Source organism: Neofelis nebulosa, chromosome 5, assembly GCF_028018385.1.
Source record: "Neofelis nebulosa isolate mNeoNeb1 chromosome 5, mNeoNeb1.pri, whole genome shotgun sequence".
Classification (NCBI taxonomy): Eukaryota; Metazoa; Chordata; class Mammalia; order Carnivora; family Felidae; genus Neofelis; species Neofelis nebulosa.
The window spans coordinates 34,536,733-34,550,182 of record NC_080786.1 but is presented as its reverse complement, the minus strand read 5'-3'; the positions used below and the strand labels follow the sequence as shown (position 1 = coordinate 34,550,182).

Genomic DNA, 13,450 nt, shown 5'->3' with positions numbered 1-13,450 from the left:
ACAGCTAGGGGTAACTATTTTTGATCTACCAAATTGGCAAAGTTTTTTTTTAATGTTTATTCATTTATTTTGAGAGAGAGAGAGTAAAGACAGAGACAGAGAGAGATCAGTGGAAGGGGGAAGAGAAAGAGAGAATCCTAAGCAGGCTCCATGCTGCCATTGAGGAGCCTCACCCAGGGTTCGATCTCACAAACTGTGAAATCATGACCTGAGCTGGAATCAAGAGATAGACACTTAACTAATGGAACCACCCAGGTTTCCTGGCAAAAGTTTTTGGTTTTTTGTTGTTTTGTTGGTTTTTTTTAAGTCATTAATATCCTGGTAACTGCATGGAGAAAAATTACTCTCATAATTGAAGAAAGGAATGCAAATTCATAAAGTCTCTACTGAGAGCAACTGGCTATGTTGACCAAAATTACAAATGCAGGGCATCTAGGTGGCTCAGCCAGTTAAGTGCCCAACTTGGGCTCAGGTCATGATCTCGTGAGTTGGAGCCCTGCATCGGGTTCTGTGCTGACAAGCAGAGCCTGGAGCCTGCTTTGGATTCTGTGTCTCCCTCTCTCTCTGCCCCTCCCCAATTCATGTTCCATCCTCTCTCTCAAAAATAAATAAACATTACCAAAAAAATTAAAATTTATATATATATATATATATATATATATATATATATATATATGTATAAAAGGACACCTGGTTGCCTCAGTTGGTTACACATGACACTCTTAATCTTGGGGTCATGAGTTCAAGTCCCACATTAAGCATAGAGCTAAAAAAATTAGCATATGTGCTTGTAAAAAGCATAGACTATCTCTAGAAGGCTACACATGAAAGTGACAGTGGTTGCCCCTGGGGAGGTGAACTGAGGGACTTGAAGGAGACAGATGGGGATGGAAGAGAGACTTTCTCCTCATTATATATATTCTTTAATGCCATTTGATTTTTTAAAAAATTCTATATTGCTCAAATATTATCTAATTTTAAATTTTTTTTTCAACGTTTTTTATTTATTTTTGGGACAGAGAGAGACAGAGCATGAACGGGGGAGGGGCAGAGAGAGAGGGAGACACAGAATCGGAAACAGGCTCCAGGCTCCAAGCCATCAGCCCAGAGGCTGACGCGGGGCTCGAACTCACGGACCGCTAGATCGTGACCTGGCTGAAGTCGGACGCTTAACCGACTGAGCCACCCAGGCGCCCCAAATATTATCTAATTTTAAAAATAGATTACAATCAAAAGTATGGGGTAAAATGTTTATATATGTGCCTGTAACAAGTATAGAAAATGGCATCCTCACCACCCTGTAACAGTCCTTATCAATGGTAGGAAGGTGGGAGATTCCAGGTGAAGTTTAGCTTTTTACTTTTATACTCTGCCATATTGTTTCAATGTGTTACATTAAGCATACATTACTTTTCTATTTAAAAACAGGCACCTGGGTGGTTCAGGCGGGTTAAGCATCCTCTGACTCTTGATTTCATGGGTTCAAGTCCCAAGTCAGGCTCCACATTGACAGCCCGGAGCCTGCTTGGGATTCTCCCTCTCTCTGTGTCCATCCTCCCATCACACATGCAAAATAAGCTCTCTCTCTCACTCTCTCTCAAAATAAATAAATAAACTTTAAAAATTTTTAATGAAAAAAACAAAAACACATAGTAGGTTCTTCACCAGAAAAGTGTTGGTACAAAGCCAAAAAGGCTGGGGCGCTTGAGTGGCTCAGTCAGTTAAGCATCCGACTTCAGCTCAGGTTATGATCTCACGGTTCATGGGTTCGAGCCCCACGTCTCCCATCGGGCTCTATGCTGACAGCTCCAAGCCTAGAGCCTGCTTTGGATTCTGTGTCTTCCTCTCTCTGTACCTCCCCCACTCCTGCTCTCTCTCTCTCTCTCTGTCTCTCAAATAAATATTTAAAAAAATTTTTTTAATAAAAAAAAAAAAAGCTGAAAAGACTACTTACAACATACTTTGAAGGAAGAGTTCCATCTTGGTAGGGAATTTCAGACCAGATGGCAGCCTTCAGTAAAAAGAAAACACTCTTTAGTTCTATACTCTGTAACCCTGGGTGGACTGGCCTTATTACTCAACTGGATTATAAACTCCTTAAGGACAAGGAGTCTGAATTTTGCTTTTTTAAAAAAAATGCCCCTCACAGTGCCTGGGTAGCTCAGTCACTTAAGTATCCACCTCTTGGTTTCGGCTCAGGTCATGATCTCACAGTTCGAGAATTCGAGCCCTACATCGGGCTCCTTGATGTCAGTGCAGAACCTGCTTGGGATTCACCCTCTCCCTCCCTGTCTTCCTCTCCCCTGCTCATGCTCTCTTTCTCTCAAAATAAGTAAATAAACTTTAAAAAATAAATAAGTAAATAAATAAAAATTCTTAAAAATAGCCCTCAGCTTTCAAAAAGAAAGCATAAAGGTACATCCACTTGCCAAATAAAGGGTGTCACTTGAATGAGGGGACGTGTTTTTTCACAGCTGACATAGTGCAGAATCAGTGCCCAGAGCTGTAAGGTCACATGCTGTTGTTCTAACCTTTCCTATCACAAAGAGAAATGTAATACCATTTTCCTGGTAAAGAAAACTCAGTCAGCACATTTTGGCTTTGGGGTGGTAAAACACGAGTTTATTTGTTCACAGTTAATGGACCAAGAAGGGTCGATCAGTACATTGCCAGGATCTCAGTCTACAGGACACCAACTACTATAGATCTGGAAGCTACGACCTTTTCCTGGGTGCCCACTTAGTTATCTAATTAACTATCTAATTAGTTATCATTGATCCCTGTGGCATAAACCTTGACCTTAATAAATGTGTACTGACTGAATGAATGCAATCATGTATAAATACATGCCCAAATGAATAGACAAATTATGGGATAAACAGATGCATAAATGCATGCATTAATTAATGAATGAAACATTTTTTCATGGGGCAGACAGACATACATAGGCCAGGGATACTGATCCTGCCCTTACTGACTGACTTAGAAAGTAGAAATAGATACAAATGCCTGAGACTGGGGACCAAAGGCAGCTCCGCCTCCTGGTCAGTGCCCAAGAGTGTGCCTAGCCAAGCAGAACACATAGCACAGGGTCAGAACTGCACAGACCCAGATGGGCTCCTGCCAAGGAACATTTTATCCCTCTTAAGGGCCAAAATACAACCACTATTCAAAGAAATACCTACCTAAGTCCCCTGATTAAAAATATTTGGTTTCCTCTGTATTTGGCCCTTTATGATTCCAGATATTTTATCCCCATTTTTTATTCACACCAGGAAACGTGAATATGTCCGAATGTGATCATGCCCACGTTTTTGCATGTGTGTGCACATGTGGGTGTGCCTCTTAGTCTCCTCGACCTCCCCACCCCAGCCAAACCCACCACAGAGCAACAGAAAATAGCAATTATAGCTCAAAAACTAAAAAGTGCAAAAGTCTAAAGTGGTCAAGAGGCATCCGGGTGGCTCAGTCGGTTAAGCCTCTGACCCGATTTTGGCTCAGGTTATGATCTCATGGTTCTGAGATGGAGTCCTGAGTCCTGTTCAGAGCAGACCCAGGAGCCTGCTTGAGATTCTTTCTCTTCCTGCCCCCCTCTCTGCCTCTCCCCCTCTTATTCTCTCTCCTCCTGTCTCAAAGTAAATAAATAAGCTTAAAAAAAAAAAAAAAGACTGAAGTGGTCAAGATAAAAGACTATTGGGATAGGGGCGCCTGGGTGGCGCAGTCGGTTAAGCGTCCGACTTCAGCCAGGTCACGATCTCGCGGTCCGTGAGTTCGAGCCCCGCGTCAGGCTCTGGGCTGATGGCTCGGAGACTGGAGCCTGTTTCCGATTCTGTGTCTCCCTCTCTCTCTGCCCCTCCCCCGTTCATGCTCTGTCTCTCTCTGTCCCAAAAATAAATAAAATACGTTGAAAAAAAAAATTAAAAAAAAAAAAAAAAGACTATTGGGATAGTCAGCAGAGCATGTGACTCTTGATCTCAGGTTGTGAGTTCAATCCCTGCGTTGGCTCTAGAGATAACTTCAAAAAAGAAAAGGTAAAAGACTATATAAAATACTGTCTTAAAAGAAGGAAATCCAGGCTTACCTATTAAACTAACAAAGTTTTCTTTTTTAATTAGAATGTTCCATGTTAACTGTGGTCAAAGCAGGGAAACTGGCAAATTCCTGTTGGTGGTGGTATAAATTGGTAAAGCCCTTGGGAGAGCAATTGAGCAATGCATTGTGAAAGTTTTAATATTCCTACCCTATGTCCCACTGATTTCACTTCTTCTTACAAGGATATGATGCAAGAGAAATAATCTTTTATTCTTAGAACATAATTCAAAGACATTTTTTAAAGTTTATTTATTTTGAGAGAAATGGAGAGCCCATGTGTGCATGGGTGGCGGGGGGGGGGGGGGCAGCGAGGAGGGGCAGAAAGAAAGAAAATCCCAAATCCCAAGCAGGTTCCTCACTTCTCCATGAGCTGGACTCAGGGCTTGATCCCACAACTGTGAGATCATGACCTGAGCCTAAATCAAGAGTTGGCACTCAACCAACTGAGCCACTCAAGTGCCCCTCGAAAAATGTTTTTAAGGGTGGGAGTTACACAGGTATCTTATTTATTTAGTTGTTTGTGGGTTTATTTTATGTATGTATGTATGTATGTATGTGTGTCTGTATTTAAATTTTAAGTAGGTTCCAAACCCAGTGTGGGGCTTGAACTCACAACCCTACAATCAAGTCACAAGTTCTACTGACTAAGCCAGACAGGCACCCCTATTTATTTTTTAAGGCTCCATTTATCGTTTAAGCCATTTTTTAATTTTTTTTTTAACGTTTATTTATTTTTGAGATAGAGAGAGACAGAGCATGAACGGGGGAGGGTCAGAGAGAGGGAGACACAGAATCTGAAACAGGTTCCAGGCTCTGAGCTGTCAGCACAGAGCCCGACGCGGGGCTCGAACTCACAGATTGTGAGATCATGACCTGAGCCAAAGTCGGCCGCTCAACCGACTGAGCCACCCAGGCGCCCCTTAAGCCATTTTTTAAAAGTTTATTTATTTTCAGAGAGAGAGAGCATAGGAGAGCAGGGAAGGGGCAGAGGGGGAGACAGAGAGAGAGAGAGAGAGAGAGAGGAAGAGAGAGAATCCCAAGCAGGCTCCAAGCTATCAACTTGGAGCTGGATACAGGGCTTGAACTCACAAACTTAGAGATCATGACCCAAGCCAAAACCAAGAATCAAACATTCAACCCACTGAGCCACCCATGTGCCCAGTTTAAGCCATTTTTTAAAAGCAATCTCTATGCCTTCATGGGGCTCAAACTCATGACCCTGAGATCAAGAGTTGGATGTTCTCCTGACTGAACCAGCCAGGTGCCCCCAAAAGCATTTTTTTAAGATTCATTTATTTTTGAGAGAGAGAGAAAGAGAGAGTGTGAGCAGGAGAGGGGGAGAGAGAGAGGGAGATACAGAATCCTAAGCAGGCACCAGGCTCTGAGCTGTCAGCACAGAGCACAACGCAAGGCTTGAACTCACGAACTGTGAGAACATGACCTGAGCTAAAGTCAGATCCTTAACCGACTGAGCCACCCACGTTCCCCTAAATGAACTTTAAATAGCAAGCCCTACCCAACCCAACTTCTCTCCAGGATGTAATCTGCCTTCTCTGCTTTCTCTCCATAGTGCTTTTTATATATTCATGTTTGTCTGAATTTCCCCTGAAAAAAATTTAAGCAAATAGGTATCCTTAGTGTTCTTGAATAAGTCCTTACACATAGTAGACATTCAACAAATATCTATTTAATTACTTTTTTATTTTTTTTATTTAAAAAAAAATTTTTTTTTAAAGTTTATTTATTTTTGGGACAGAGAGAGACAGAGCATGAACGGGGGAAGGGCAGAGAGAGAGGGAGACACAGAATCGGAAGCAGGCTCCAGGCTCTGAGCCATCAGCCCAGAGCCCGACGTGGGGCTCGAACTCACGAACGACGAGATCGTGACCTGAGCCGAAGTCGGATGCTCAACCCACTGAGCCACCTAGGCGCCCCTTTAATTACTTTTTTTAAAACAAGAAATTTGTTTCAACAACAAGATGCTGACTTGAAGGGAAAAGTATCTAGGATTCATTTCTCTTAGAGTAATTTATCCCTACTTAAAGACAGAGTGCCCTATATCTAACAGCTATGTACAAAAATGTTATAAAATTGCCCTTGGTTTTACAATGATAAATGAAAAACATTAAAATTCTCCAATCACACAAGGTGTGCAAGGATTTTTATGTTGTTCATTTTTTGTTAAACAGTGAGAGCAAAATAACTTACTAGAATGTAAAAATAAGAGCTGAATGAGCATGCCACTAATGGAGAAAGGGGGTATTATCACAGAACCAGTATTTTTCCCCATCCCATCTCCATGTGACATGCATCAAACATAACATTGGCCATTTAATTAAAAATAAAAAAACCTGCAATATGCTTGTGCACATCCACAGTACGTTAATGTACAATGAAGGAATGGGGAAGGGGAAAATGAAAGAATAGAGAAAACTATAGTACTCAAGATGTGGTGGAACCAAATTGTGGCTTTCTAATCGAGAATGCCTTCTTGGTCTGGAGGAACAGAGTTCTGGAGTGAAGTGGCAGGTTCCCTTTTCAGGATATGCCTCCCGTCAGCTGCTGGAACACATCAACTGTATCTTCAGCCTCCGTTTCCAACTGTGCAGGCGTGTCTGTTTCATTAATTGGCTGCCCATCAAATCAGAATCTGTTGTGCTTCATGGACAAATCCTGCCATTCACAAAAGGCTTTCGTTAGTTTACGAAGCAGTGTGTGTCTCTTAATCTTACGCTGCACCACAGAATCATCCTGCCCTGTCACCGTCAAATTCATATGATCATTGTTCTCAGTCTTGACTCCTTCCTTGGGCTTTTTGCGGGCCTCGCTGAGTGCTGGGGTCTCTTCAGCTGCTGCTTCACAAGAGGCACCAGATCTGCACTTAACTAGCATACTAGCAGCACCAGGAGCAGCAGAAGGAGGTGGCAACAGTGGAGGAGGGAGACCTTGATGACTTCTTTATAACAGTGAAAATGAAAACAAACCACAAAAGAAAAAAAAAAAGCAATAATGATTAGGTACATTTTGGCATAGTCCTTTGATTAACTCTTTTGTCGTCATTACAAATGTAATTATGATAGGGGCACCTGAGTGGCCCTGTCAGTGAAGCCTCCAACTTTGGCTCAGGTCATGATTTCATGGTTCTTGGGTTCAAACCCCGCATCAGGCTCTGTGCTGACAGCTCAGAGCCTGGAGCCTGCTTTGGATTCTGTGTCTCCCTCTCTCTCTGCTCCTCCCCCACTGGCACTCTGTCTCTCTCTCTCAAATATAAATAACATTTTTAAAAATGTAATTATTATAATTATATCAACTTGGAAAACAGACACCCTGTTAAGGGGGAACGCAAACTGCAAAATAGTACATAGGTATGGTAGATTGTTACAGTGATGGCCCCAATGAACCATGCTGTATGTATCCATATTTCATGAAGTCCCCTCTCACATAGACTTTGGGTTTGGCCAAGTGACTTGCTTTGGACAATGGGACATTAGCAACGAGCCAGACTGCAGCTTGAAAACTGTTTGCACAGTGGGTCTTTTAACCTTTCTCTCTTCCTGCATCTGGAACCCTACTCCACAGGTAACATGCTGGAGGAAATGTACCACCCATGCCCATAGACAGCACTGGACATACAAATGAGGCCATATAATACCATCCAGCCCCAGCTGAACCACCAGAAGATTGCAGTGGCATAAATGAGACTAGTTAATGATAACAGAAGAAATGCCCAGTTGATTCCTACCCAACTTGATGACTCACAGAATTGTAAGCAAGTAAAAGGGTTGTAGTGTTAAGCACTAAATTTGGGGTCATTTGATATAATTTCCATTTTGTTAAAGTAAGTGTGCATATGGAGAAGGAAAGTAGCAAAACTGTTTACATAAAAAAGAACTCACAGCAACCCTGTGACGAAAGAAACTCAGGTGAAGAAATCTCTTGACTAGGCATAACTTGACCCCACCTACCAGCAGAGACCAACATATTCTAGAGAAGAAGTTATTTAAACAATAACAACAAAAATAAGCACACAAATGAGTACGGAGGTTCTGTTTAGAGTGATGAAAAAGCTTTGTAAATAGTGGTGATGGTTTACAACATTGTGGTTTTAATTAATGTCACTAAATTTATATATTTTTTTAATCTTTATTTACTTTTGAGAGAGAGACAGAGTGTGAGCAGGGGAGGAGCTGAGGGGAGGGAGACACAGATCAGAGGCAGGCTCCAGGCCCTGAGCTGCCAGCACAGAGCCCGACGTGGGGGACCAAACTCATGAACCGTAAGATCATGACCTGAGCTGAAGTCAGATGCTTAACCGACTGAGCCATCCAGGCACCCCATAAATTTATATATATTTTTAAATGGATAAGGGGCACCTGGCTGCCTCAATCGGTGGAGCATATGACTCAATCTCAGGGTTGTGAGTTCGAGCCCCACATTGGGTGTAGAGATCACTTAGAAATAAAAAATCTTTGGGGTGCCTGGGTGGCTCAGTCGGTTGAGTGTCTGACTCTTGATCTCAGAGTTGTGAGTTTGAGCCCCATGTTAGGCACAGAATTTACTTAAAATAAAATCTTAGGAGCACCTCAGTGGCTCAGTTGGTTAAGCATCTAACTTTGGCTCAGGTCATGATCTCAGGGTTCATGGGTTCATGGGTTCGAGCCCCGTGTCAGGCTCTGTGCTGTCAGTTCTGAGCCAGAAGCCTGCTTCAGATTCTGGGTCTCCCTCTCTGTCTGCCCCTCCCCTGCTTGCTCTGTGTCTCTCAAAAATGACTAAACATAGGGACACCTAGGTGGCTCAGTAGGTTAAGCATCTGACTTCGGCTCAGGTCATCATCTCGTGGTTCGTGGGTTCGAGCCCCGCATCTGGCTCTGTGCTGACAGCTCAGAGCCTGTTTCAGATTCTGTGTCTCCCTCTCTCTCTGCCCCTCCCCCACTTGTGCTCTGTCTCCGTCTCAAAAATAAATAAACATTTAAAAAAAATTTTTAATGAATAAACATTAAAAAAAATTTTTTTAATCATTAAAAGATGGCAAGTTTCATGATGTATATATCATACCACAAAACCATATAACCAAAGTCGCCTGTCACAAACTTCCTCCCCAAAACAGGAATTTTTCTCTAACATACTGTTTAAGGGACTGCTCACCATGAACTAACAGTGGGCCAGTATGTGCTCCAGGTCATTTTCTTTTTCCACACAGATTTAGGCTGAGTGATGCACTCTGACCCCACCATCCCTCCAACTGCCATGAAGGTCAAGATGGGGGTGCTGGAGCTTACCTTCTGGCCGGATCCCCATACAACTCAAAGCTCTCTCCCATGAGGCATCAGGGTGCAGGATGCATTTACAGCCACACCCATAACCAAGAATTCTTGTTTCATAACACCCTTCCTTGACTCCTACAGCAAGATGTGACATTCACAACCATAATCTGGCACTTACCCTTTTGCCTTCTGCTCTAACACAACCCTGGTTTTAGACAACTCTATGAAATCAATCAACGGGTGGCAAATCTGGCGGAACTTTCCGGGTAGAGGAAGGGACATAGTTTAAAACAGCTCTTCACTCTCAGTCCCTACGCGAATGAGCCCTTCCAGCCGTTCCAGGGCCTCCCTGGTGTCCTGTATGGGGCTGGGGATCCCACTTCTAAATGGTCAGTAGCCCTCTCACAGGGAAGGTGTTTGCTGAGTGCCTTCCTTGTTGGCTTTTTTATCCTAAACTTGGATCTGCTGGGACTGACTCATCCCTCCCTCGAGGCACCGATACTCTGTATCACGGCACAGCAGCTGCTGCAAAATCCCGGCCTGGCTTGGAGCTTTTTCTCCTCCTCCCTGGAATGTACTGTAGCCCAGTCCTTGCTGCCTACCTCAGGTTCTCCAGTGCCTGGCCAATTCAGCACAGAGATTTATTTTCATTTATTTATTTATTTTTTTTGGTTCCCTGCACAAGCATACATTTGTTACTAATTCCCTTACTCCCCATCCTTGTAGGCTGTCTTTAGCCCTTCTTTCTGGGAGGTACTTTCCCTGTGCTCCACGGTCCTGGTAATTACCCCTTCTAACCGTATTACCGGACCTTATTTTTCCCCCACTGCCTCTTTCCTTCCATTGTTGTGCAGAGGGAGGGGAGGCTGCTGAGTGTGCAAGGAGAATTGGATTAGGTAGTTGAATATCTCAGCAGCTCTCTTCCTGATTCTGCCTCTGCCCTTAAGGTCTCACTTCCAAAAGCCCCACACCCGCTCCACACTGTCATCCACCTGCAAAACAGCCGATGAGCCCCAAGTGTAAGAGAAATCAATTAAGGATGCCTTGGCTGAGGTGATGAAAGGGAGGTTTTGGGACATTGCAAAGGTCATAGCATTGCAGGAGAGGAAAAAGTTTCCCTCAACCCTCGTAGGGAGGGTTGATCAGAAAATTAAACTGACAAAGACAGATTAACAGAAATAAAAATTTTACATGTACATGGAAGCCTTCCCAAGAAAAGACCCAAAGAAGTGACCTGAGCAAGAAGGTTTTATACCTTTTAGAGCTATAAAAATTTGTGAAGAATTGACAAGGGGTTTGGGCTAGGGGTAGTAAATGGTGAAGAAGTAACTTGGAAGATAAGAGCTAGTTTAACAAGGCTTGTTTACACAGCCTTCTCGGCCCTTAATTCTCTGTCCCTGGTAATTAGAATGTCCTCCTTTCTAATGGTATAGGGAGGGTACCTTTCACAGAGGAGTTTTATGACCTGTTTCGGGGAAGAAGGTGGGAGAGGTCAGACTGACCCTCTTGCTTTTGTGGCTTCCTTCAGCTAGGGGCACCTGGCTGGCTCAGTCCATAGAGCCTGAGACTCTTCATCTCAGGATGGTAGGTTTGAGCCCCACATTGGGTGCACGGGTTACTTAAAAATAAAACCTCGGGATGCCTGAGTGGCTCAGTCGGTTAAGCGTCTGACTTTGGCTCAGGTCATGATCTCACGGTTTGTGAGTTCCAGAAGGCTTCAGGCTTTCTGCTGTCAGCAGAGAGCCCACTTGGGACTTTCTGTCCCCCTCTCCCTCTGCCCCTCCCCCACTCATGTTTTTTCTCTCTCTCTAATGAATATTTTAAAAAAACCTTTTTAAAAATGAATTAAATAAAACCTTAAAAAATTCCTTCAGCTTAAAATATTTTTAATAAGTCAAAATGCCATATTTTAGGGTAGCGCGTCCTGGCCCCTATCAGCATGTTACTATTTACTAAGGTGAATGTGAATGATTCTGACATTACAAAATGAACTAAAGAGATTATAGACTGGGCGGGGGGGGGGGGGGGCGGCTGGGGGGGCGGGGGGGGGGCGGCTGGGGGGGCTGGGTGGCTCAGTCGGTTAAGCATCCCGCTTTGGCTGAGGTCATGATCTCACAGTTTGTGGGTTCCAGCTCCCAGTCAGGCTGTGTGCTGACAGTTTGGAGCCTGGAGCCTGCGTGGGATTCTGTGTTTCCCTCTCGCTATGCTCCTTCCCCATTTGTGTTCTATCTCTCTCTGTCTCTCAAAAATAAATAAACATTAAAAAGAGAGAGAGAGAGAGATCATACACAGGAAGAAAACAGTAATGTTGGTAAGAAAAGTAATTTGGTTCAGAGAAATCAATAGTGAGAAAACGTATGTAAAATTTCCATTCTGGGACTATTTTCTCAATGATTACTTTCATTCTTTTTGGACAGTCGCCTCTGAAAATCTGAGAAGTTATGTAGAATCTTATCCCCAGGAAAATGCGCATACACATACAAAGCAAACCTTAGGGATTCACTGCCTCCCCGAGTTCCAGAGCCACACGAATGCCTGGTGAAGTGATGTCAGGAATCCGAAGCAGTGATCAGGCCTTTCCTTCTTTGTAAATCCCATCAAAAGTTCAGAGCAGTTCGGAGAAAGCATTCATTTGTTCATTCATTCAACAAGTAACTCTTTGAGAAACTTCCAAGTGTCAGGCCCCACGCTGGGCCACATTGTGAGGCAGAAAGAGGTGAATCGGACACAGTGCCTGCTTCGGGGAAGCTCACGTCTGGCGGGGGAGACCCACAGAGAACAGACAATACTTGTACAGTGATGGGGGAGGGGCGGTGGGAGCCCCGAGGGGAGGGGCAGAACTATTTCCCACAGCCCCCCCCCCCCCCCCCCCGCCCGCCTACAGCAGTCAGTTCCTATACCTCTGACTACAATACAAAGCAAAGCGATTTTAAAAGCCCAAGTATTCCCTGAGGGGCTAGCAGAGTAGTCCCGGGCAGAGCTCTCACCTCACCCCTACCCCCACCCTGGCCCCATCCAGCTTCCACACCTCCTCTGGGATGGAGTTGGCTTGCCTATCTCTCCCCACAGGCTACCAGGCTGTCGCCCACCCCGAGGCCCCTGCCCCAACACACACAAACCTTCCCCATGAGGGGCTGCTTCCCAGTCCACTGACCAGCTTTTAAATAAGTAACCAAAATGGGGCACCTGGGTGGCTCAGTCGATTGGGCGGCCGATTTTGGCTCAGGTCATGATCTCACGTCCGTGGGTTGGAGCCCCGCTTCGGGCTCTGTGCTGAGGGCTCAGAGCCTGGAGCCTGCCTTGGATTCTGTGTACCCCCCTCTCTCTGTCCCTCCCCCACTTGTGCTCTGTCTCTCAAAAATAAATGTTTAAAAAAAAATTAAGCAAGTAACCAATCCTCTTTGCACCTCCTCCTTTCTTTGTTTAAACCCTGTTCACATTACTAGTTGAACTGCCTGGAAACAAGGAGTAACAAAAATAGCTAACTTTAAGGAAGTTACAGATTTGTAAGAAATGGCGAGAGTCCTGGTGTGAGCTGGTCTTTGTTCACAGGACCTAGAGCTGGGCTGGACTGGGCTGGGCTGGACCTGGGCCTGGCCAAGCTTCCTCTCACCTCTTTTCTGAATTCTCCCTTCCTTCAGGGCCTCAGGGAAAAGTCTTCCTGGAAGTTTGGGTGTCAGCAATTCTGCCTGTCTGGGTTGGATTCTGCACCTGCTTATCCAAGGTGCTTGCCTATCACACCTCGGTCCACCTGCCCCTGAACACTCCTTTGCAGGCTCTGGCTGACCCTCTTCCCTTCCTGGGTTCAGCTCCTGACTCCTGAGGGAGAAAGTCCCTCTCCTCCGAGGTCTTAGAAGAGTCCTCCCCAGGGCTCTGGGCCCTTTTGTCCTGACTAGCTTTCACCACTCCTAGTTTCTCTGACCTGGATACCTGGAAGTCCTACCGTAATGTGCATTTGCTTTGTAGACCACTCTACTCCAGTTTAGAAGATGAATACATTTATGGTTTGTAAGATAAAAGCAAAACCTTTTATAAATTTGTTCAGGAAAGATAATGAGTACAACATGTGTGTGTTAAACGTGGAAAGGATGGAA

General features: G+C 44.4%; 1 pseudogene; it reads right to left on the bottom strand.

The window, feature by feature from the left end:
- Positions 1-5,821: 5,821 nt before the first annotated feature.
- LOC131511903 (small ubiquitin-related modifier 2-like) lies at positions 5,822-12,831 on the bottom strand (annotated as a pseudogene).
- Positions 12,832-13,450: the final 619 nt, after the last annotated feature.